This window comes from Mesocricetus auratus, unplaced genomic scaffold (assembly GCF_017639785.1).
Source record: "Mesocricetus auratus isolate SY011 unplaced genomic scaffold, BCM_Maur_2.0 Super-Scaffold_100010, whole genome shotgun sequence".
NCBI classification, from domain to species: domain Eukaryota; kingdom Metazoa; phylum Chordata; class Mammalia; order Rodentia; family Cricetidae; genus Mesocricetus; species Mesocricetus auratus.
Window position 1 is genome coordinate 59,310,807 of NW_024429194.1, and position 24,216 is coordinate 59,335,022.

Sequence of the window (24,216 nt, forward strand, 5' to 3'; positions counted from 1 at the left end):
CTAACTAATTTAGATTTGTTCTCCTTCCTCCTTACATTTCCTATATGTGCCCATAATAAGTGCTATATTGTAACGAATATTTTGTATCTATGTGTCCTCACACAAATGGAAGGATGATGTCATTAGGCATTCCTAATGCCTAGATAATTGTATGATACTCAGTAGGAACTCAAAATAGGCAAGTTAGAGAAAGCAAGTACCTGAGGGAGCAGCACGGTAGGCGAAGCATTTGCCTTGCAAGCATGGGGACTGGAGCTGGAACCCCAGAACCCATGTAAAATGCCAGGCAACCCCACTGCTGGGAGGCAAAACTCGGTGGAATCCTGGGGCTCATTACTGGCCAGCCAACCCAGCCTGGGTGATGCGTGCCAGGTGAGGGGGAGACCCTTGTCAAAGGTGGTGGTGCATACAGTTCCTGAGGATGACACACGAGGTTGGTGCGCTCCTGTTCACACGCATGCACACGTACACGTGCACACACTGAAAGAAGTTAATACATGAGGGAGAACTGTGAATACCAGGCTATGTGTAAACCACAAAACAGAACTCAAGTTTGTAGGACTTGATGTACCTACCGCGTGACTCACGGTGGTGCCACTGTTGAGACAGGCTACCTGTGTTCATATGGTATTTGATATTAACTCTTTTGTTTGCTTTTTTAACAGTATTTGATTTTTAACTTTTAAACATTTTTGTGTTTGTGTTTTATGTGTGTACATTTTGCCTGGATATGTGTCTGGGTACTTGTGTGCCTCATTCCTGTTGAGGTCAGAGGATGGCGTTGGATCCCCTGGGACTGGAGTTACAGATGGTCGTGAGCTGCCATGCAGATGCTGGGAAATGAACCTGGGTCCTCTCGGCCACTGAGCCATCTTTCTAGCCCCAGCTCTCACTTTTGTGAGAACTTTTAACCCTTTACTTCAAATGGGATATAAAAATCAAATTCTCAAATGTCTAGACAAATATATATTTACTGTTATAAGTGGACTTCCTTTTCCAAGGAAACACATATTTTATTAAAATGTCTCTATAAAAATTGTTCACATATGCCCAGTACCTTAAGTATGAAAGCCTTCAAAAAGATCTTCTGAGATGCCCTTGAAGGCTTGTGTTCACTATTGATGAACCATAAGTATAGGTCCTAAGTGGGACTTGGGACACTGTTCTGGGACTTTGTTAAGGAAAGATGAGAACAGCATCAACCCAGTGTCAGGCATGGGGAAGGTAGAAATTCTAAAGCCTTGCTGCGTTGCCTCCCACAGTCACAAATGTAGTGATTATTGCAGTGTTGCTTTCTTTTAATGACTGCCTGATACCCGAAGTAGGTGTGCCATCACCCTGAGAGAGGGCACTGGCCTGCTGAGAGAACTCACTCTCCTCAGTCTCCCCTAGTGCAGATGCAGCTGCGGTCAACATGTGAGCACGCCAGGCTTTCATTCCCATGGGGTGGGCTCAGAGCAGTGGGGTAGGCAAATGTGTTTATTTCAAAGCACAGTACCAGCTTGCATTTTGTCTTGTTTTGATTACTGAGGCAGGGTCTCACTTTGTAGCACACGCTGGTTTCAAATGTAGCAACCTGTTACCTCAGCCTGGATTACATTTTTAAAAGGCTGAAACATGTCCCCATGGGTGAGAGGACCCTTCTCCTCAAGCTCTTCAGCAGCACGGAGTTTCCCATTGAGCTTTTCCCAATGGAAAGTCAGTGAAGTAATGGTTGCTGCTGGATTCTTGCCTGCCCTTAGCTCCTAGATAAGTTGAGTGTGTTCTCCTACTTACCGGCCACTGGGATGTGCCTTTTCTCCAAACCTTACTGCTCCTTCTTTGTAGTGTTATGTTTGTCTCACCACTGGAAGGACTTCTGTGTACTTGGGTCTACTCTATCATGTGTTCATACAGTTCCCTGTATTTGTCATTTTCCTTCTAAGGTTAAGTTTCTGTCAACATATTCATTTCCTTTTATTTTTTTTATACTTAATCCCTGGTTATACCGGGCTTTAAATTATTTTTGTTTTCACTTAACAGCATCCATGGGCTATCTAGCTTAGTCAAATTGAAGAATATTTGGGTATAAACAAATGCTTTGTCTTCCTTTTCTTTAATCAGTGTGTAACTTATTTTAATGTATATTCTTTCCAGATTATTAGAACATCGAACCAGTAACATTCTAAAAATAACCTATCAGTCCTTTTTTTTACTAAAATACCATTTTGTTATATATCAAATACTTACATGCAACTCAGAAATAGAATCTAGTTCTTTGTTCTCTGATTTCCCCCTCCCCCTAAGCCCAGATCAAAGCCAATAAGGAGGTCATGGTATGCTGCAGTCTAAGGAAGAGGCCACTCCTCAGTCTCCTCTCATGGGAGCCATCCTGCATGACTTTAAAAATCACTCTCTCCAAGGCCTTTCAAACTGCATTCAAATTAAAACTGAGTTGTTTTATATTTACTCACTTGAGAAATGATTCATATTTTACTCCATTACATTTATCTAAAAACTTATTGCTTAATTTCCTTCTGTAGCGTTTAGTATTTTTTTCTCATGATCCTTAATTTTTTCTATTTTTTTTTGTACAAACCAGTAATTTGTTCCCTGCTGGGTGGTATAGCCCAAGGTTGTTGGAGCCAGGATGGTTCCCATAACGAGCCCCAGATGCTGGATGTGAAACTACAGGACTTGGTATCTACCCTGTTGGGTTCTGGTCTTTCCTTGGTTGATCCCATCATTCCTTGCTGTGCCCCTATCCTTCCTTTTGTCATGGGGTGTTTATTCTGTCTCACTTCATGCTGGATGCATGGAACTTGTGTTTACTTGTTTACTTTTGATGGTCTTGGTGCATACATTGTGGATGGCCATTAAAAAAGGGTAGACTTGGGATGGTTAATTCTGTCAGCTTGATAGGATCCATAAGACAGACCTCTAGGCATATCTCTGAAGGAATCTCCAGACTGAGTTAACAGGAGCAGAAGATTCACATGGAATGTAGACGGCACTATTCTATGGACTGGGGTCCTGGATTGAACAGAAAGGAGAGCATTCATGGCTCTCTCCTTCCTGAGTGCTGATGTAATGTGAGTAGCCGCCTCATGCTCCTGACCACGCCCTTCCTGCCATGATGGACTGTACATTCAAACTGGGAACCAATTAAACCCTTCCTTAAAAGTGGCTTTTGTCAGATATTTTGTCACAGCCACAGGAAAATAACAAATGCCCCTCCCAGACCCCGGTCATTTTCATTTCTAGGCTCCTGTCTATACAGCCTCTTTCCATGCTTATTCTAAATAACCTTCCCTTCTGGCGTTCAGGTTCTCATACCCTTTCAACTCTAGGAGTGCCCCCTTTGTTCCAGTCTACTTGATATATCCTATTATTACTACCTTTCCCCCTTCCTGCCTGCACGCCCTCCCCCGCCCCTACTTCTTTTCTTCCGTCTTGCTCTCTTAAATCTCTGTGTTGCAGATTCTTCTTTAACAACATGGGGAGACTTCACAGCCATTTGGTCATTCCAATCACTAGTCCCTCTCTGTTTCTTCCTTAAGAAAAACCCCTGTGGCTTAGAGTAAAAAATAACAGCCATAATAGTTTCCAGAAATGTTCTGGCTTTCTCTAGTTCTTCTTTATTGGGAGCAAATCACAAGAAGCTGGGGTAGAAAAATGCCTGTTTCCTTGAGGAGGGGGGCTATAGCCCTTTGTGTTGGCTGTCCCTGTGGTAGTTAACCCTGAAAGGCCATGCATGCTCTCAGAAGTACATGTCACAATGAGGGATTTCTCTTTTAGTTTGTGTGTGCTACTTAAGTGAGCCTGGAAATAGTGAGAAGAGTTCCCCTTTAGTGTATTTCTCTTAAAGGGAGGATATACATGCAGACATGTTTCTTTAGATCTTACACAGGCAGGGAACCTTATGTTTCAAGTAGGTTCTGTCCCGCCTGTTGTGGGATGTTTGTTCACTCTATGAAGATGTGTCTTTGCCAAGGTGTCTTCTGATTGGCTTAATAAAGTGTTGAATGGCCAATAACTAGGCAGGAAGAGGTTAGACAGGACTTCTGGGGTCAAAGAGAGTTGGGGAAGAAGAAAGGCAAAGATGCCCAGGAGATGCAGAGCAAGCAGGATGTGCAGGAGGAGAGGTAACAGCCACTAGCCACATGGCGGAACATAGATGAATATAAATGGGTTAATTTAAGTTATAATAGCTAGTTATAATAGCTAATAGTGCAATGGGTTTAAGACTTGTCTCATGTGGTCAGAGAACCTGCAGGCACCTCATGAAACCAGGTCCAGACACAGAAATACAGTGTGTTTAAAAATGTTTTTAGATGCTGAAGAAAGAAAAAAGTGAGTATAGTCATAGAAAAAATTTAAAGAGAGAGTAAGTGATACAAAGAAAAATAAGCCATGTAACAATGGGAAATACACAGGGTTCCAGGATCCTGTATGGTGCTTTGTTGACTAAATGCTAATATACAAAAAACAACAGCTGATGAGAGAATTAGACTATGGAAACTGCTAAATTAAACCAACCTATGTATTCTTCAGAATGAAAGTCAGAAAATATGTTACATTGGAGGAAAGATTATGCCTTTGTTTCCATAGGAAACAAAAGTTAAGGTTCACTTCAGAATTAATGAAGATCAGATTTGATTAAGGGATACCTCCTGAGGATCTTGACTTCAGAGGTGAGGGAAAAAGGCAAGAAAGACTATGCTGATTCTTCGGCATAGGAACAGCTCTGAGACAGGATGAGACATGATAAATCTTTTGGTTTGCAGAGTCCTCATGACTCTTTATTGCATGCTATCCTTTCATAGGCATAGATAGAGGTTTCATTATACAGTCCAAACAAAATTATAAAGTTTTACCTGTTCAAAGATAAAACAGAAAATCATCTAACTAACTTGTGCACACCACACATTCCACACTTGTGTTAATATAGATATATACATTACCTTTAAAAGTGTGTATGTTTTCAGAACAAAAGAACTAGACACCAATGGAGACAAGTAGCCCAGGTGATGCAATATCTCAGAATACCTCTGTTGCAGTTTCCTCAAACTCTTGAATCCAGAACAACTTCAAGGCTTCTAGTTAAGATGCTACAGCCTCGTTGACTGTCCATCCAGGACTTCAGATAGGTTCTACACTTTCCCATCACATAGATACTAAACAAAAAATAATACAGCTAGGGTTCCCTGGACTTAACCATTATCTCAATTTTTCTCAGCATCCCCTAATGATGTCATTGTCCCCAGAAAACATGAAGTAATTTTAAGAATATGACACCCACATTCCCAAGAGGTGGGGTGGGTGATTTGGTCATCTGGTAGGTTATAAATATTTGTCATTGTTTAAGGGGGGTTGTTTGCAAATTGTAACTGGTCATGGTGATGGAGGAAACTAAGCAAGGGAGGTTGGACTCAAGGATGGCTTTCTGAAAATAAATAGGGGGCTATGGAAAGGATAGGATAAAAGGGTAGATTATTGAATTTACTTTAAACTAAAAAGCAACCATTAATCTCAAATATTTATATTGGTATGGATTTCTGTATATTGATACAAATTTAAGGTTATTTTTGTTAAAACACACTCCATATATGTTTCTACTCTTTTTAAAGATTCTTTTGTATATTGGTACAAATTTAAGGCTATTTTTGTTATGTTTTATATATATATATCTATTGTTTAATGTATTTTACTTATGTAGCTCATTTAAAAATGTAATGTATAATTAAGAAATACAGGTTAGTAAAGGGTCATCTATAATAAACTTGTAGTCATGTTAGGTATGTTTTCATGGTTAAACTAAATACTTTAGAGACCTACAGAATATTGTAATAACTTAAGGCTTTTCATGACCAAGAGACATGTCTGTTCCTGGCAGCACCAATTTACTTTAAAAAAAAAGGTTGATGGGCATTGAAAAACCTCCACATGGAATTTGATTTCAATGTGGCAATGCTGGCCTTCTAGGTAAGCAACTGCCTTTGCCTCTACTGCTGACAGCGTACTGTCCAGATTAGACAAGCGGGACACAAAAGAAGGTGACGGCCAAACTATGCCAAGAAAAGGTAGGACACTCTTTCAAAATTCCTGCGTCACATAATAGTCTGTCAGATATTCTAGGCATGTAGGCCGAAGATGGATGCCCCAACGTTGCAGAGGAAACTTGGGTGACTGCCAAGGCAGCCAGCTGTCTTTGCCTTTTCTATAGTTTTAGAAGTTGTTCCATACTTCCTGCTTACTCAGGTAATATTATGTCCTTCTTGGATATCTGATGGAGTTGAAGATGAGATAGTTATAGTTACAGTTTTCCTTCTTACCAAATTCAGAAAAGAAACTCACAAAAGAGATATAAAGTGCATAAGGTTGAGAAACATAAAAGCTTAAGTTGCTTATCTAAGAAAATGTTTTAAAGTGCAAAAAAGATATTTCTAGGTTGGCAATACAAGCAAGTTATGATAGAAAAGAAATTAGGTACAAAACTCTCATAAAACAAACCTAGGCCGGGCGTTGGTGGTGCACAACTTTAATCCCAGCACTCAGGAAGCAGAGGCAGGCAGATCTCTGTGAGTTTGAGGCCAGCCTGGTCTACAGAGCGAGTTTCTGGACAGCCTCCAAAACAGTACAGAGAAACCCTGTCTCGATTAATAAATAAATAAATAAAACCTGCTGTTGTGTACAAGCTGAGACAACACAGTTTAGTTAAGATGTTCAAATGTTTGAAGAGAAAAAAATCTAGGATCCAGTCAAGAGGAGTTAGAGTGGGCTCTGAAGTTATGGACATTACAACAGAAGTCTGGCATAGGAGTGTTGCCTGAGATGATCAAAAGGTAGTGGCAAGAGCCTGAGGTAGAGAAGTATGACTTAGGTGTCATATATTCAAATATTGAAGAGCAAGGTCGCATGGACTATAGCTTAATTAACTAAGTAAATACATGTGGTTCAAGATCTGCATAACTTGGAGCCAGCAAAACACCAATGTGCGTAGAGGAGGGGCTTCCCCAGCTCAGTAGCTCTTGGTGGTTGATGACAGCTGATGTTAAGTAGTGTTCTTCAGAGGGAGTGACCCCTGGTGGTTGTCCATGTCCTACACCCATGAGCATATATACACTGCATGAGACCTTGCAGTTGGGAAAGAGATATGGCAGAGGAGAGTCTGAGAGGAGTTGGCAGGGGATGGGAGTTTGACATAACGTGACAGAAACACATTGAAGATGTGCGTGAAATTCTGAAAGAATAAAACATATTTTTAAAGCAGAAGAGAGGCTGACTGCTCAAGAGTACCCAACCAGTTGGAGGCTACAGTGTTGATTAAATGCCTCCAGATTCTAAGTACTGTTCTCCATAGAGAGAATTCTACTCCTCACACAGTCTACTTTCTAACTGCTGTCAACTTAGCTCGGTCCTGAAGCAGGGGTAAAGTCGTAGTGAAGGTCACCACCAGAGTGGAAGTAGTGGCTACTCAGGAAGGCTAGGGGCTGGTTATTTGGAGATACAGGAGGAGTCTGGTGGCATATTTAACATCACACTGTGCGCTGGCAAAAGTACGTGGGAATGGGGTAGATAGAATGCTGGACCTCTTAAGAAACTGACAGTTTAGGCTGAAAAGGAATTGCCATGTTTTAGAAATACTTCAACCTCACCTTCAGACATTATACTCTATTTCAAAATCTTATATTTACACAGAGAAGGGTAGAATGTAGTTAATACTGTTTAAATGTGTCACTCAATAACAAACCAAATATTTAGAATTAAGAGTTACCTTAACACTGGAATTCCAGCTTCCCAAAACAGATATCCTGTCAATGTTCGCAAACAGGCTGCTGGCTTCTGGAAGGCAGTGGCAGCTGGGTCCCAGCCCCTTCTGCCTGGAGACAGTTGCTAGGCAGTGCCAGATTTGCTCACAAATGCACTTTTCACCCAATGAGCAGTATTATGATAACATACAGACCACTTTTCAATCACTTTTTCAGCTCTCATTTCATTAAAAGTCACTGGTAAAACATTGCCTAGAGTGACTAAAGAGTCCCCTGGAAGTCGAATTGTGTCAGACTGTTTCCTGGAAAGGAAGGTGAAAATCTTTGCCGTTTAGGTCCTGAAGTACTTTTATTAAAGCCTGGAAGCTCCATGTTTTCTCTACTCTTTACTGTTTTCAGGCTGAATGTAAATGTTGCCCAGGGACTAGGATGGAATGATGGAATGGAGACAAATTATACTTTAAGATCTCTAGTGATTCACAGAAAACAACAACAAAGAATCCCAACAAACTTCATTTCATTTATATGGACTTGAAGCAACACTAGTAGTCTGAAATTTGTGATATATATGGGAAAGAGAGTTTCTTTTTGATGGAAGCATTTCTGGTTGTTCAGTTCCTTCTTGAATCTGCCATAGGTTTGACATGCTCTCTTTCAATTGTCATTTGTCTCAAGATACCTCTTCATTTCCATTTTGAGTTTCTGACCTACTGGATGTTCGGGAATAAGCAACTTTCCTTCTTTCCTTCTCCCTCTTCTCCCTCCCATCCTCTCTTTGTCTCATTCTGTTATTGCTTCTCTTTTTCTCCCTGTCAGGGAGAGAGTATTTCTTGGGTATTTCTTATTCTAGGCTAGTGCCTTACTGCTGAGATATATTCCCGCTGTCCTATAGCTGCTTTCTAATTTCATAGTTCTGTGTTTGGGAAAAATATTTGATATGATTTTACCTTTCTTAAACTTCTATAGACATTTTGTGCCCCAAACTCATGGTACAGCTGGGGGGAAATGTTTCATACTTTTTATCTTTTAAAATGAAGTTTATGATGGATTAAGTATTCTTAACAACAAGGCAGATTATGTATACTCTCTACCCAACAAAGTTACCTTGGCGAACAAAGGACTGGGGAGATATCATTAGCAGACCCTGAAAAAGGATGACAATGGATCCTGTCTGGGGCAGTGCAAAGTCCTCCAGAAACTACTAGCAAAAAACAATAGCAGCAATATAATCAAGGAAGCTTTATAATCAACTGGCTGTAATAACAGTATTCATCTCCAGGTGGGCATGACACTAGAAGAGGTGACAGCTGACACAGACACCTGGCCGTGTTCTGGATGAAGAGAGGGCAGCCATGTGGTCATGTGCAGCTCGCACACGCAAACTCAGCACTGCCCCACCCGTCCATGGGTGGGGACACAAAGGCCATGGCAAATGTAGCAGGAACTGATGTTACCAAGATGAGATCATCTTAGGAATGGTCACGGAGGAATCACTGTCACAAAATGAGTCACAGGCAGAAGAAAATGCATTTTGATGCTGGTGAAAAGTCCTCATTTCTAAAGTACATTGTTCTAGAGCAAGAAGAGAGAACACAAATTTATATAAAAGCAGAAACAAATGGTGACTTCTAGGTCTAGAGGTTAATTGGAATAGAAAGAAGAAACTCAATAGGCAGGTAGAAGAGCTAAGATATTGTAAAAGAATAAAAGTGAATATTTACCTCAGGACTTCTGCTAAACACAAAAGCAAAGAGGAATGTATAAAAATAGAAGCTGATAGTGTCAAAAAATTTCACTCAGAATAGCGGAGGTCCATTTAATAGAAATGCTTGAAGAAAAATAGAAATATGAACAATGCTGATTATGTCTGGCAACTTCAGCAGCTTGAAAGATCATATCTGGAGGGAAATCTAGATCATTCTATCAAGTACATCCTTTTTATTTCTAAAGTTCACATATTATATTCTGAAATAACTGTATACCAAATTGCAAACTGTACACCAAATTACAAACTTCTTACCCGAGTAAGAACATACTTTTATGAAGTTCTCATTTTAAATAAAATACCAAGATCAATCAATGATTTCTGTTTTTCCTTGTTTATAAATTTCCAATCAAACTAACCTGATACAAATCACTAAGAGAAAACTGTGCTTAAGGAAAATATTGGATGAATAATTAGTACTAAAAATTTAAGTATGTGCTTTGAAAGACTGAGACATAAATTTATTCTCCTATGTTTACTAAGACACATAACATTTTAAAATCATACACTTAAATGACTTAGTTATATGTATGGTTAAGATATATGAACAATGATAATTTTTTAATATTCAGCAATAACTCTTGATACTGGGAGCCTCAAAGATCCTACAAACTTAAATGTAATTTATCATTGGATAACCTCTCCAGGGGCTTTTAATTATGTATGCACATAAACACTCCCAAGTTTTTTTCATTTAAAAATTTTTATTTTACATACCAACCTCAGGTCCCTAATTAAAGCTGTCTTAAAAAAACTGTAACGAGCCTGTGTACCAGGTTTTTTCTTTTAGGCCATCAAACAGCTCTCAAATCATGGCACAGATTTATTGTTAGCTTTGAATGCTCAGCCTAGTTTAGGCTCGTTTCTGGCTACTCACTTAACCCGTTTCTCTCTATCTACCGTTTGCCTCAGGGTCTTTTACTTTTCTTTCCTTCTGCATAGCTTACCTTCACCACTTCTTGTGTCTATCTGGTTATCTGCTGCCTAGCTTTTGACCCCAAGACTGCTCCCTCTTCCTCCCATTCTTTTCTCCTTCTCTTTCTTTAGTCTAGATTTCCCCTCTTATTTATTCTCTCTGCCCTCAGCCCCACCCATCCCTCTTCTGCCTAGGTATTGGCCATTCAGCTTTTTATTAGGCCAGTCAGGTGCCTTGGGCAGGCAAGGTGAAACAAATGTAACACATTTTTACATAATTAAACACACATATTTGTTAAACAAATGCAGCATAAATAAATGTAACAACCCCTATTCAATTAAATATTCTGCAGCATAAACAAATGTAACATATCTTTGCCAAGTTAAAATAATATTCCACAACAAACCTGACTGCACTTTGAACTTCCCAGGTAATCAGCTTTTACAAGCTAAGTGGAATGCATAGCTTTAATATTAAACCATGCTCATTGTCCATGTCCCTGATCCAGAATACTGTGGTGGTGGGAGGGGAGTGATAACTAAGTCTAACAAATTTCAATGAAAGCAGTCAGTGGGTTGACAGCAACCTTGAAAACAAATAGCCACTATAACTGTTGGAAGCAATATGTGGATATAAGTTAATAACATCTGTTTGCAGTTTTGAGTGTAATTCTGGGTGGGTAGGGTTCAGTAAAGTAACTTCTTCCCTTGTAAATTCTGTAAAAGATTTCTGCAGGAAAAGATCCTCATTCCTTCTCTGTACAATGTTTTCATGCTGTTCAATAATGGGCATGACCTTTGTCACAGAAGCAGAGGGAGGGCAGAGAGCAGTGGAGAGCTCAGACCCTGCTCACACAACCTTTGTCACAGAAGCAGAGGGAGGGCAGAGAGCGGTGGAGAGCTCTGTAGAGTTTGGTTTGCTCTCAGCCTTCTCCAACAGTAGATTCTTCTCTTCAGTGTGACTCTTCTAGATTTTCTGGGTCATATATATCTCTGGATGTTAGGGCTGATAACTCAAATATGGAACAAGTTGTCCACTGGGCCCCATGCTAAGAGGTTCCAATACATGAGCTCAGATAAAGTTAATGAAAACCCTCCCACACACTTTACACACTCTGGTTAGGTCACAGTGCTAAATATTTCATCTAATAGCTTGCTATGAGAGGACTGTGTGAAGGCCACATGGCCCACCATATACCAAGAGTGTTGCCAGGATTCGAACAAACATTCACAAAGGTGTAAGGGGAGATGTCAGGGAGCCCACCTTCCATCTGTTTCTCATCTCTCCATTATGGCCTCCATAATCACAAACTAAAACAATAGAACCAAGTTAGAATCTTTGATATAACCAAGATATATTTGAGAGTGGCCGGCCTGGCCAGGCAGTGGTGACACACACCTTTAATCCCAGCACTCAGGCAGAGGCAGGAGGATCTCTGTGAGTTTGAGGCCAGCCTGGTCTACAGAGAGAGTTCCAAGACAGTTAGGACTATTATACAGAGAAACCCTGTCTCAAGAAACCAAGGAGAGAGAGAGAGAGAGAGAGAGAGAGAGAGAGAGAGAGAGAGAGAGAGAGAGAGAGAGAGAGAGAGAGAGAATAGCTGTCTTGAAGAAAACAACACAAGGACCTAGTGGTCTTCATCCTCAATGTTCTTGTCACCAGCGTCTAAATCCCAGTGTTGGAAAACTCTCAAGCTAAAAGCACTTTCCCCACGTGAAATTCACACAGCTTTCTGATACCAGCATCGAACCAGCTTGGAAAGTCGACCAGTAAACACAGCTGTTTGTCATTTTGCTGCGTCATTAAGAGGAGAGGTGAGAAACAGGATAGGATATGAGCCACACAATAGTTTGTAAAATCTGTGTCTGCGGATATGTCACTTACCTTTCCTTCGTTTCAGATGGTCTAAAAACGGATCCAAGAAATCGCTTCGAGTTTTAACTCGAGATATCTCAAGTCCCCACACCCCAGCTGGGTCTAAAAAACCAAATATGAGTGAAAGGGTAGAAGAGGGTCCCAGCACGGACACTGACGGCCAGAGAGAACACATTTCTCAAGGTGGGGCAGAGAGGGAGAGGAGGCTCTGTCCCCAGGTCCCTGCTCCAGGGCCTCACTCCGGCCTACCAGACTGTTTGTGGAGGTGCCCCCACAACCTTGCTAGCACGGCTCTTTTGGGTGTAGGGGCTTACATAACACACCTCTCCCCACCTCCTCATTTACCAGTCAGCTTTGGTTTCTTGCTGACGGGGTGGCTCTATTTTCTTTTCTAACAGATGTCGTATCCTACCAAGTACCAAAATGAGAATAACTGTGCAAATATGAATTCCTTTCTTTATCATCACTTCAGAACATCATTTTGTCTTTCATATTGAAAACCAGTTTTGACTGATTGTTTTAAAGAAGAAAGTCTAACCATCCGAAACTACAATTGCTAAACGGATTATCCTGGCATATAACAAGTATTTACTAGCTTTTAAAAACACATGTTTAGGGCTGGATGTGAGTGCCTGTCAAACAACTAATAAAGATATTCAAATAATAGTTTGTATTTTGTCTATATGTTTTAATTACAAAACTAATTAATGGATTCAATTTCCAATGAAAATCTTTCAGTATAAAAGAAATTACATACAGCTTTTCACCGGGCAACCACACACTAACAAAAAGTTAGCTGTAATTCGGGAATCTGTAAGAGACTAATTAAATTACAAGATACATAAGATGGGTGCCCTTCAGCTCCTACAAAGTTGGGCGGATGCACACGGATTTATACTGAAGGAAAACTCATGCGTCTAAGATGTAAGCACAGACTGGCTCCACAGACAAAGGGAACACATGCCAACTGCAGAGCATTGTGTGACACCTGACCACAGACAAAGGGAACACATGCCAACTGCAGAGCATTGTGTGACACCTGACCACAGACAAAGGGAACACATGCCAACTGCAGAGCATTGTGTGACACCTGACCACAGCTGGGAAGAATGATATTGATGTCCTCGTGTCCTCAGGGTGAAAGATGAATGTCCACATCCAGAAACAGAATTGCATACATGCCAGCTGTTTAGTGCATGACTCCAGGAGATGCCATGTATAGGCTGCAGCATCTATTGAATGGCGTTCCCACAAGATGAGAGTCGTTATGTCATTAGGAAACTTTCTTCGCTATATCACAAAAGCTATGTGCATGGTATATGTGCGTGCCTATAGGTGTATATGTATTATAAATATATGTATAAGCAAACTAGGTATCTTTGTCAAGCAATCTATGTAGTAGGGACAGCAGTAATACATCAAAGTCATTCTTTTGAAGACAGTGAAATCATAAGCATGTTTTGCTCATGCAGTTGAAGTACCCTAACTCCCACAAGTTGCTAAGTCACATGGCCAAGCTTGGCAGAGCCAGCACAGGATAACTCAGGCTACTTACTGATACCCTCCCAACTTAGCTCCTCATTCCCATCTTGATAAAGAAAGTGGGTTAGCTGGGAAGAACCTGGGCAGATTCTACTGTTTCCAAAAGGACTTATCAATTTGTCTATAACTAACCAACCGCTTTGGCTATTACCATATTTGATTTCACTGTAAAAACATTTTCTGTGAATTCTAAGCACTTTATGCTTTTTAGACTAATCCATTCTTTTTTTTTTTTTTGGCGTTTCAGTGGATGGCCCTGCTAAGGCCAGTCAATCAGAACTGTAAGCTAAGTAAACTCCCCTTCCTTATAAGTTGATTGTCCCAGGTATTTTGTTAGAGTGACAGAAGCTATGCGTCTTTTTTTTTCCTTCAGTGGAGCTGACATCTCAAAAGAAAAGTGGATGCAAATTTGCATGAGAGTTTTAGAGAACTTTACTTGGGGTCTCTGTAATCCTTATCAAGTAAAAATTTAAAAAAAAGCAAGCCAGGGGAGAATGCCAGGTTCCCCCAACCTTCCTCAAGGACACTCCCCAAGTGACCTAAAGCCAACTCACTAGGCCTGGTCTTTTAAGTCTCCACAACTTTCCAGTAGCTCCTTCCTGGAAACCTAGTATTTAGGACACAATCAAGATCCAAACTATAATAAGATGTAACTGATTATCCACACCAAGAAACAGGTGAATTTTACTCATCAGATTGAGTATTACCTGCACATGTTTCCACTTTGAATCCTGCTTCTATAATACTTCATTAAATCTACTTGCTCTGTTTTACACAGATACACGTGCATAGACTTTTATAGCTTCAAGCTATTAGATTTATGTCTTTTATTTTGTTTCTAATTTGATTAAAGTAATTGGCTTGCTGCTTACCTGGAGGAATGGTAGACATGGTAAAAGCTGGTAGTTAGTAGAAAGTCTTCATTGGTGAATGGTGAGATAGCTCAGTGAGTAAGAGCACTGGCTGCTCTTCTAGAGGACCAAGCTTCAATTCCCAGCACCTACAAGCCCACAGCCATCTGTAAGTGCAGTTCTAGGGCATCCCACTCCTATGAATATTTTCATGCACATTGTGCTGGTGCACATGTAGGCAAAACACTCATACATATAAAATAAAATAGTATTTTTAAAAATCTTTGTTTTCCAGGCTGTCGATATGGTTCATCAGGTAAAGGCATTTGTTTCCAAGCCTGATGACCTGGGTTTGATCCCTAGGGTCCACATGGTGGAAGGAGACCTCCACCTCCTTGTATAGCACACATGTGCCTTCATACAGGTGCACATGCATGTACACCAACACACACCAACACCCACACAAATAAATAAAAGCATTACAAATCTCTAAAATCTGGGACAAGATTTGGATGTTCATTCTTTCCATATCTAGCTAGCAATAAAACAACTAAAGGAGTTCAAGGGGATACAAATTGGAAATGAAGAAGTTAAAGTATTACTATTTACAAATGATATGATAGCATACACGAGAAATGCCAAAACTTCTATCAGGGAGTTCCTACAACTGATAAACACCTTCAACAAAGTGTCTAAATACAAAATAAACTAAAAAAGAAGAAATAGCCTTCCTGTATACAAATGATAAATGATAAAAGGGCTAAGAAAGGAATCGCCAGGGAAACAACACTTTTACAATAGCCATAAACAATATAAAACATCTTGGGATGACTCTAACTAAGCAAGTGAAAGACCTGTATGGCAAGAACTTCAAGTCATTGAAGAAGATATTAAGAGATGGAAAGATCTCCCATGCTCAAGGACTGGTAAGATTTACATAAAAAAATAGCCATCTTACTAAAAGCAATCTACAGATTCAACACAATTACCATCAAAATTACAACATAATTCTTTACAGAATTTGAAAGAACAATACTCAACTTTATATGGAAAAACAAAAAACCTACAATAGCTAAAATAATCACGTACAATTAAAGAATGTCTGGATGTATCACCATCCCTGATTTCAAGCTGTAATATAGATCTGTAATAAAAGCTGCATGGTATTGGCATAAAAACAGACAGGCTGATCAATGGAACTTAATCTAAGACTCAGACATAAATCCACATACCTATGGACACAACATTTTTTATAAAGAAGCTAGATATATACCATGGAAATAGAGAGCATCTTCAACAAATGGTGCTGGTCTAATTGGATGTCAGCATGTAGAAGAATGAAAACAGATTCATATCTGTAACTCTGGACAAAACTCAAGTGGGTCAAAGACCTCAGCATAAAACCAGATACACTGAACCTGATAGAAGAGAAAGTGGGGAATAGCTCTATCATCCCCTATCATGCCTGGGAGCTCACAACCCACATCCAGAAAGAAAACCTTGGTATGTACTCCCTTATAGGTAGATATTAGCTATAAAATAAAGTATAGCTATGCTATAATCCACAGACCCAAATCCACAGAAACTAAGTAACAATGAAGGTTCAAGGGGAACATATTAATATTTCTGTGAAGGGGAAATAGAATAGACATCACAGGTGCATGAAGGGAAAGGTCTGGATGGGGGTGAGCATGGGAACAGGAGGAATCACACTGGGGGAAGATGGAGGGAGAGAGTACTGGAAAAGACAACTGGAATCAGGGGCATCTCTGGGATGAGCTAGAAACCTAATGTAATGCAAATTCCCAGGGATCTATGAGGGTGGTACTAGCTAAGACTCATAGAAATGGAGGATACTGAGCTAGAACCTGGCTTTTTTTGGACCACTGGCTCCCAAATAATGACGCAGAGACTTCTTATTAAATTATGAAAGGCTGGCCTTAGCTTAAACTTGTTCCCAACTAGCTCTTAAAACTTAAATTAGCCCACTTATATTAATTTACATTCCGCCACATGACTCATTACCTCTCCTCCATACTGTACATCCAACTTCTTCTGCATCTCACTAGCAAATCCCCATCTCTCAAATTCTTCCTGAATTCTTCTCTCCCCAGAATTCCTGCCTATCCTCTTCTGCTTAGCTATTGACCAGTGAATTCTTTATCAAACCAATCAGAAGATGTCTTGGCAGATGATGTTAAACAGGGACATATCTTCACAGTGTACAAAAAGATTGTTTTACAACACTGGCCATCTCCTGTAACTAGGCAAGACTTCCAGTAGAGGGACTGGGACACCAAACCAGTCATATAACCTCTGATTGGCAATTTGTCCTGCCTACAAGATATTCTAAGGCACAGGTGGCACAGATATTATGGGAGCAGCCAACCAATGACTGGTCCAGCTTGAGATCCATACTATGAAAGGGAGCCCACCCTTGACACTGCCTGGAGGGGCCAGGACCCAGAGTCTGGATAGCCCAGAGATGTAGGATAGAACCAAATATGACTGGCCAACAAGAACAAAGTTAATGAGATGATTCCTAATGATATTCTTCTATATTCATAGGTTGTTGCTTAGCCCAATTGTCATCAGAGAGACTTCACCTAGTAACTGATGGAAACAGATGCAGAGACCCACAGACAAACATTAGCAGACCTCAGGTAATCTTGTGGAAGAGGGGGAAGAATTTTATAAGCCAGAGGGATTCAGGACATCACAAGAAAACCCATAGAATCAACTAACCTAGGCTCATCGGGGCTCACAGAGACTGAACCATCAACCAAAGAACTTCCATGGAACTGACCTAGGCCCTGTCTACCTATGTTACAGTTGAGTAGCTTGGTCTTCTTGTGGGACTCCTAAGAAGGAGGAAGGGGTTCTCTCTCTCTCTCTCTCTCTCTCTCTCTCTCTCTCTCTCTCTCTCTCTCTCTCTCTCTCTCTCTCTCGGCTGTGACGGAGCTTGGAGAGGAACAGAGTGCTGACCTCAGTTCTTGGCTTCTCATGTAAGTGACTGCTCTCTCTCTAATAAAGTATCATGTGACTCCCCTGCCCTGTATCCTTGGTGTGGCTCGCTTTACATCTTCAATGCAGGACACATTTTAGAAAAATAGAAGGAGTTAAAGATGAGTATAAACCTGGACAGAGACCTTCTATTTTCCAAAAGAAAGAGAAATGATAAGAAGCAAGTGTGATAGCATCACAAAAATCCATAGTGTTTCTTCTTTGTGATGACTGGAAGCTAAGATTGCTTAACCAGTAAATGTTATGGTATGAGTACAACTAGGTGTATCCCTGGGGGTTTGTGTGCTGGAAGTCGGTGGCCACTGAGAGGTGCAGTGGAAGCTTTAAGGGGCGGGACTTCCTGGGAGGTTGATTCTTAAGAGGCAGTTGTTACAAAGATTAAAACTGGCTCCCCCAGTCTCTCTGGCTTCCTGTTCTAGAGTGTGATCTCTCCCTCTTGCTTGTTCTTGATGTGGTGCTGCCTACCTTGTGATGTAGCCAAAATGACCTGCCCTAGAACTGACCAGATGTTGGTGCCAGGCTCTTGAACCTCCTAAACTGTGAACTACATAAGTCTCTTTTTCTTATACTCAGCTCTGAGTATTCTGTAAAAGCAATGGAAAATGGGTTTACATAGTAATGGACATTAATAACCTCCTACTTAAAATCCTACTAAAACTTTCAAATATGGCCTGGGGGGGAATATGCATGTCCTAATATGCAGAAGTCGAAAAGAAGTTATTATCATAAATGTAGCAACAAGGGGAAAAATTTAATTATGCTAATTAAGCAGAAGTAAATTTATGTAAAATGTGTAAACAAACACAAGAATTATTATGCTTTTAGGGTTTATGTTTGTGTGCACACATGAAGACTGCTTCTCTATTACCTATTTATCTATCTCATTTTTAAATACAAACATTGAAGACCTAGGGAGGTTTATTACTAACTTCCCAAGTGCTTTACATTGTAACTTCGGCTGGTCCTGAAAGATTTAATGTGCAAATAAATAGCTTAGCTCACCTAGGGTTAAAAGAGATGATGTTGGCACATGGGCTATGTTAGAATGAGAATACCACTCCTCCAGATGCATTTACAGTGTAACACCATCCCTCTGCTTGACTTTATTAATGCAGTATCACTTAATGGCTAATGGACACTGGGCACTCTGAGGCTGTCTTGTGTTTGAGATGATGCACTACTCAGAAATTTGATTACAAGTATTAGGGCTCAGTTATGAGGAGGACTCTGGTTTCATTTCTGAGGTGGAAAATTGAAAAGCAATAGATAAACTCAACCTCAAGTGTGGTTTTGAAAGTAGACCTTTCCGTGAGATATTGGGGTAACAGGCCAGCAACCATTTGTTTCTGTATAAACCCCTTGACATTACCAACCAACCTATAGTGCCTATATATAATCAGTAGCTCTTTGGTCTTCTAGAGGCTTATATGGCATTCTTCCTACTGGTGTCTACCAATCCCTCTTAGAAACGTATAGCAGGGATGAAGACATGAAGGCATTTGCTGTGAAAACATGAGGACCCGCGTGCTAATCCCAAGTGCTCATATAAAAAGATGGGCATGGTGAAGTGCACCAGAAATCCCCTGGCTGAGGTCAGAGACAGTAGTTTCCCAGGGACTTGTTGGCCAGTCAATTCAGTCAAATTGCTGGGATTCAGGTTCAATGAGCAACTCTGTCTCAAAAATTAAGTGGACAGTGATAGAGGAAGACACCCAGTGTCAACATTGGCCTCTACAGGAACACACACACTCACACACACACACACACACGCGCACGCACGCACGCACGCACACACACACACACACACACACACACACACAACCAGCATATAAATGTACACACATATAAAGAAGTAATCAGACCAGCAAAATTTTCTAAAAAGAAAGACATCAGTTATGAAGAAATTGTCCGAGTTTGTACCTGCCTGTAAGTTTTGAAGAGCCACAAGAGTATCTGGGACACACAAACAATTGTTTGCCTTCTGGAGTGAGACTTGCACTCTTTCTTATCGTAGGCTTGCCTGTCAGGGCAGTAGAAAGGGCCAGCACCCAATGCCAGCAATAGGTCATGGGCAGGAGTATTTGTGCTCCAAATGTCATCTTCCTGGGGACCATGGACAATTTGGGGAAGCAGAGTTTTGATGATTGTGATGCAGTCTACATGTAGTAATCATCCTACCAAGAGTGGAAGATATTTTGCTAATTTTCTTTACTGATCTTTTTTCTTTTTTTTAATTTTAGAAATAATCTTATTTTACATATCAATCCCCCCATTCCCTTGCCCTCCCATCCTCCCATGCTCCCCATGCCCCCCCCAACGCACCCTCCCACTCCCTCCCCAAGGATAGTGAGACCTTCGATGGGTGATCATCAAAGTCTGTCACATCATTTGGGGGAAGGCCTAGGCCCCATATATTTCCTTCTACTTCCTAATACTCTTTGGTCCCAATTCACTTAAACCAACGCTGGCTTTGGAGATGGATTTGGCTCTCCTGCTCTAAATCCAAGCATGTTGTTAAAATAAAATTCAGAGTTTCTGTATTATGTCAAGGAGCCAATTGATGTATGACAGAAGAAAACAAAATCTAGGGACTGTCATCTGTTTACACTCGGTTCTTTCTCTGAAAGTGTAATTTTCCTCACATTTACCATCTTCCTTGTTGTTGCGTTTCCTGGTATGCATACATATAAAACTTAAAATTTCTTTGTAGACATTAATGTTTGAGTTTTCCACAGAGAACAAGGAATTTCCTAACAGCAATCTTCAAACACCTCAGGAAGGAAATGGGGCCCCACATCATTGGTTCTACCAAAGGATCCAATTAAAAAGTGGGCTACAGAACTAAATAGAGAATTCTTAATAGAGGAGACTAAAACGTACCTCACTTTTTAATTGGATTGTTTGGTGTTTTGGTGGCTAGCTTCTTGAGTTCTTTGTAAATTTTGGAGATCATCCCTCTGTCAGATGTGGGCTTAGTGAATATCTTTTCCCATTCTCTGGGCTGCCTTTTTGTCTTGTTAGCTGTGTCCTTTGCTTACAAAAGCTTCTCAGTCTCAGGAGGTCCCATTTATTAATTGTCGATCTCAGTGTCTGTGCTACTGGTGTTATGTTCAGGAAGCAGTCTCCTGTACCAATTCACTCAAATGTACCTCCCTGTAGGGAGACACTTAGGACTCTGCCATTAGCCACGTGGCACTCTAAAGACACATACGGATGTGGTAACGAAAGGGCGGAACCATCTACTTTGGGCATGACTAGAAACAGAGAGGTGAACTATGTCACTAGCCAGGCCTACTTTTGGGCGTGGCTAGGGGGCGTGTACAGAGGAAGGAATAAAAGAACAAGCAGCAGAGCCTCTCGCGCTTTTTTTCAGCTTCTGGTTCGGTAGTGGGGGAAGACTACTTGACTCATCTGGGTTGCTTGTTTTCTCTTGTGAGTAATTTCTACAATAAATACTTGCCTATTCCCTCAACAAGTGTGCTGTTTATCGTTGCAGCCTCACCTACCACTTTCTCTTCTAAGAGGTTCAGTGTGGCTGGATTTATGTTGAGGTCTTTGATCCATTTGGACTTAAGTTTTGTGCATGGTGATAGCTATGGTGATATCTATCTGCAGTCTTCTACATGTTAAAGATGCTTTCTTTTTTCCATTGCATAATTTTGCTTCTGTGTCAAAAATCAGGTATTCATAGGTGTTTTCAATTCGATTCCATTGGTCTACTTGTCTAATTTTGTGCCAATACCAAGCTGTTTTCATTACTATAGTAGATCTTGAGTTTGTAGGGTTCCTGCAGTTTGTGTTGTTGTTGAACTCTAACTTTAAAGCATGGTGGTCTGATAAGATACATGGAGTTATTCCAATTTTTTTGTATTTGTTGAGGTTTGCTATGTTGCTGAGTATGTGGTCGATTTTAGAGAAGGTTCCATGTGGAGCTGAGAATAAGGTATATTCTTTTGTGTTTGGATGGAATGTTCTATAGATGTCTATTAATCCCAATTGGGTCATAACTCCTGTTATTTCTGTTCTTTCTTTGTTAAGTTTCTGTCTGTTGGTCCTGTCTAGTGGTGACAGTGGGGTGTTGAAATCTCCCACTATAACTGTGTGAGGTCTTATGTGTGATTTGGGCTTTAGTAATGTTTCTTTTACAAATGTGGATGCCTTCGTATTTGGGGCATAGATGTTCGGAGTTGAGACTTTATCTTGATGGATTTTATCTGTGATGAATATGAAATGGTCTTCTTCCTCTCTTTTGATTGATTTTAGTTTGAAATCCAATTTGCTAGATATTAGGATTGGTACACCAGTTTGTTTCTTGGGTCCATTTGATTGTAAAATCTTTTCCAAACCTTAAACTCTGAGATAACATCTGTCTTTGATGTTGAGATATGTTTCTTGTATGCAGCAGAAGGATGGATTCTGTCTTCATATACATTCTGTTAGCCTATGTCTTTTTATAGGCAAGTTAAGACCATTGAAAATGAGGGATATTAATGACCATTGATTTTAATTCCTGTTTGTTTTGGATTTGGTGGTGGTGGTGGTATTGTGTGTGGATTTCCCCCCTTTTTTCTTTTGGTGTTTGGTAAAGTAGAGTTACCTATTGCCTGTGTTTTTGTGAGTGTAGTTATTTTTCTTCCATTTCTTTAAGGGATTTCCTCATTTCCTCTTTAAGGGTCTGTAACATCTTCATAAAGTTGTTTTTAAGGTCCTTCTCTTCTGCTTCATCTGAGTTGGAATGTTCAGGTCTAGCTGGTATAGATAGTCCCTAGATTCTGATGGTGTTATATTGGTCTTTCTGTTGTTGAATGTGTTCTTATACTGTCGTCTTCCCATCCCTTCTTCAAGTGGGTATAGGTGGGGTCTCTCCCTCTCCTCTGGTCTCCTGGAGGTGTATGTGGGCCAAGACTTCAGTGTCAGCAACTCTGGATGGTCTGGCCTCTCCTGGTGTTCTCCTCACTCAAGCGAGGGCATAGGGGGTCCAAGACTCAAGTGGAGGGCAGAGGGCATGGTGGGGGGGCAAGTCTGAGGTGTGGCCAGACTGTAGGTGTTCCGTCCTGCTGGGGTGGGTCCACTACACTTGGAACAGGCCCCGGAAGTTCCAAGGGGTGGATGGCTGGAGTTGGGACCCAGCAGAGCCCACCTCTTTACTGATCTTTTATCTGCTGTGGTCATTCAGCTTGTTCTACATCGTTCCTGTCCATTATCTTTATATAGCTCTCACTCTAACTTTCATCTTAGCAGAACCTGAAATAAATACAGAACTAGTCATCAGAAGAGGGTGTGAAAGGAAAAAAACTCAATCCTTCATACTGTTCTAAGAGCAGGTAGATATGGAAACAGGAGCAAAGACCACTCTTTTAAGAGGGGTCTGGCAAACTGTACTCTTTATTCTCTGAAAATCTGAATTCAGTTGATGCCATGGGAATTTTTGGTGAATTTGAGCATCATTTCATACCGTGATATTTTATCTGAAACACTGATAGATTTTTAAGATAAAAGCAATTCTTCTTTTACTACAATGTAACATTTCCTGGGCCTGTGGGATCAGATGTACTGGTGTTGGACGTTTGTCATGTTTTCCCTAGGTCTCATTAACGCCCTTCCACTAGCTTTAAAAATGTGGTTCTTGGCCCAGTGGCCTCTCTTTTAATACTTCAGGAGCTGAAGCCGGAAAGCCACTGCCCAAAGCCAGCCACACCCTCACTAGCTGCCACCGTGGATGGCAAAGTGAACCAGGCTTTTCTGGTACTGGATGATTTACCTCTTTTATAGGTGCCCCACTTTCCTTGGGAATTTAGGACAAGTCCACATCTTGAAATTACAGGGTTCTTTAAAAGTAAATGGACATTTCCTTGAAACAAATGCTGGAACGAAGCAATTGGGTCTCAAGACAATGTTGTGCCTTGCAATTCACTAGAGAATATTTTTTTGTTCTCTTTCTCGGGGGACTTCTTAGGCCTTGGAGAATAACAGAAAATGTTTGTCCCTACCTGGGCCAAATAAAGTTGTCTTGTAAAGCTGGTTCCTCTGTAGAGGCTAGTGGGTGGTAGGGTAGTAGCATGTGGCCATAGAGGACGTTTTGAAGTCAGTGTGAGCAGAGACATGGGGATCCTATGAAGAAGGAGTCTGACAATCCTTATGATGATCTCATAAACACCCTGAAAAACAACAGTACATTGCTGGGCTGAGAGCAATGGTAATATTGACATTACAGATAAACATTATGCCCATAAACCACATAGATTATCTGCACCTGTCAAGGGGCCTTGCTCCACAAGGGTGTTACCTGTAGTTTACTGACTATAATTCTCCTGATTGCCCGGTTTTCCCATATCTCATAGTATAAATGCCATTGCCCTATGATAACATATATAAAAATCTATGATACTTAAATGACAAAAAATATTCCACAGGTAAGGATATTATAAAAATTTACTTTTTGTTAATATAGATACTTCCTTTATTTTTCCTCCAAAATTACAAGTCAGAACC

The 24,216-nt window shown here is 40.6% G+C and overlaps 1 protein-coding gene across 1 annotated transcript in view; it reads right to left on the reverse strand.

The window, feature by feature from the left end:
- Positions 1-7,858, reverse strand: part of CUNH2orf88 (chromosome unknown C2orf88 homolog) — a 40,796-nt gene extending 32,938 nt beyond the window's left edge. Inside the window, exon 1 of the mRNA XM_040753671.1 lies at positions 7,757-7,858. The gene's annotated coding sequence lies outside the window, so the exon portion shown is untranslated. The remainder of the gene's footprint in view (positions 1-7,756) is intronic.
- Positions 7,859-24,216: the final 16,358 nt, after the last annotated feature.